We start from the raw sequence: 2,731 nt of genomic DNA, 5'->3' as shown, positions 1-2,731 counted from the left end.
GTTTGAACTGAAATAAAGACAGACCTGCAGTTTCAATGTTTGTGTGATACTGAATAGCCTTCACTCTGAGGAGCCCGCCCTCCTCTTCATCTGACAGAGCTTTGTTGCCCGCCTACCATATGCTCCAGTTATTGTTCTAAGCCTCTAGGAATTTATCAGGAACAACATATGCAAAACCACTCTTCTCACGGAGTCCATGTTTGGTAAATGTTTACGTGGGGATGGCTAATAAATGTAACAAGAAATAAGTGTTAAGAGTTTATCTCGGTTTATATTCTTTGAAGACAATAGGATGAGTCACATGATCAGAATCGGTGGGGCACGGGAAGGTGCAGCAGTTAACCACTGGGGCGTCGGGGCAGACCTCTCTGAACATGTGTCTTGATTGCTGAGATTTGGATATCTAGAAGAAAACAACTTTGCAAACCTGAGGATGTAGGCATAGCATTCTAGGAAGGCTGCCTCACATGCTCTGTAGGAGGAAAAAGGAAACCACTTAGCCAGAGCGCTCTTTCTTCCTTTTCCTAAGAGCTCTGGTCCCAGGAAGTAAGATGCCAGATGTTTCTGCAGTTGCATATGTGATCCATTTGTTTCTGACACATTGAATTTTAACACTAATATCCCAGTCTTGCTAATTTCAAGCTCCCACTTCATTTTAAGGAATTCTAGTGTCATGTCAATTTTCCCTTTTCTGCTCATCCGTAAACTCCCCAAGAGTCGTCTTCTGTGCGCCAGGGACTCTGTTTCGGTTATTACTTCCTTCTCGGCTGGGTGAGCCGCTGCCCCTGCTTTGCCACTGGCAGGATCCTGCTCGTATCGACAGCTCCACAGTCGCCTTTCTACGACCAGAGGTGAGACACTCAGTGCCCCTTGAGCCAAGCTCTCACACAGACGCCAGCTGGAGGACTTCCAGTAGGGCTCCCTGCCCCGCTGAACGGGAGACCCGCCGGGCAGCAGTCTGCTGCCAGCTGAAACAGAGAACTTGCACTTTTGCCAGAATCCCCAAGTGTTGCAGACTTTGTCAGGCACCCCCTTGGAGCTTTGCTTACACAGTCCTCTTTTCCCCAGGGAGCGCCATCCATATGGGTGGCTGAGTTGGTTGAAGCTCCTGGAACAGTTCTGCAGTGGACCTCATCGGATGCCAACTCTCTGCGTAGACGTCTTTCTGCATCTAGGGAATTCCCACCCTGTGAATCTTGGTGAGAGGTCAGAGCCCGCTTCCCACTCTCAAATTCTAGATTGCCGTATCCTTGCTTTCTGAACCTCATTCCAGCTAGGGTACAGAACATGCCTCAGCATTATCAATCAGAGGACTCTTCCCACGCCTGCTGTGTTGTGTGAAGTACAGGGTCTAATGCTCAGAGGCAGTGGCTTGCTCACAAGACTCATTATATGGTTTGGTTTTGGGCTTTCCGGGTGGCACAGTGGCAAAGAATCCTCCTGCCAGAGCAGGAGACACAGGGGATGTGAGTTTGATCCCTGGGTCAGAAAGCTTGCCTGCAGTAGGAAATGGCAACCCACTCCAGTATTCTCACCTGGAGAATCCCATGGACAGAAGAGCCTGGTGAGCTACAGTCCACGGGGTCGGGTATGACCGAGTGCCCAAGCAGGATATGTTCCTACAACCCACTCCGGTGTTCTTGCCTGGAGAATCCCAAGGACAGAGGAGCCTGGCGGTCTATGGTCCATAGGGTTGCAAAGAGTTGGATACAGCTGAGCAACTTAGCATACATGTATGCAGTCTCTCCAGGGATTTCAGAGTTCTGTAAGCTAGTCAATATCCTTAAAGTTTTTCTTTTTTCTTACCAACTTATTGACCATAGACATGTTAATACATCTTTTGTTGCCCAAACATTATTGACTAGACTGTTTCAATATTTGCCTGCATAACAAATCTCCAGCCACAGGTGTTAGTTTCTTCAAAAATCCCCCAGTCAATAATGTGTTAAATTTGACAGAGCCACTTTTGAGCTGCTTGCTACATAAGCAAGTGAAGAGAAGGGTGAAGAGAAAGGCCAAGAAAAAGGAATGATTTAAACTGAGGGGAATTGATGCCTTTGAACTGTAGTGCTAGAGAAGACTCTTGAGAGTCCCTTGGACAGCAAGGAGATCAAACCAGTCAATCCTAAAAGAAATCAGCCCTGACTGTTTCTTTTTAAATTAATTAATTTATTTTAATTGGAGGCTAATTACTTTACAATATTGTAGTGGTTTTTGCCGTACATAGACATGGATCAGCCATGGGTATACATGTGTCCCCCATCCTGAACCCTCCTCCCACCTCCCTCCCCATCCCATCCCTCAGGGTCATCCCAGTACCCTGGCTTTGAGTGCCCAGTTTCATGCATTAAACTTGGACTGGTGATCTGTTTCACATATGGTAATATACATGTTTCAGTGCTATTCTCTCAAATCATCACACCCCTCGCCTTCTCCCACAGAGTCCAAAAGTCTGTTCTTTGTGTCTCTTTTGCTGTCTTACATATAGGGTCATCATTACCATCTTTCTAAATTCCACGTATATGCGTTAATATACTGTATTGGTGTTTTTCTTTCTTACTTCAGAGTCAGAAAGACTCTCTATAATCGGCTCCAGTTTCATCCACCTCATTAGAACTGATTCAAATGCATTCTTTTTAATAGCTAAGTAATATTCCATTGTGTATATGTACCACAGCTTTCTTATCCATTCGTCTGCTGATGGACATCTAGGTTGCTTCCATGTCCTAGC

The sequence above is a fragment of the Oryx dammah genome, unplaced genomic scaffold (assembly GCF_014754425.2).
Source record: "Oryx dammah isolate SB20612 unplaced genomic scaffold, SCBI_Odam_1.1 HiC_scaffold_19, whole genome shotgun sequence".
Taxonomy (NCBI): Eukaryota; Metazoa; Chordata; class Mammalia; order Artiodactyla; family Bovidae; genus Oryx; species Oryx dammah.
The sequence above is the reverse complement of the archived record's forward strand: the minus strand, read 5'-3'. Positions refer to the sequence as shown.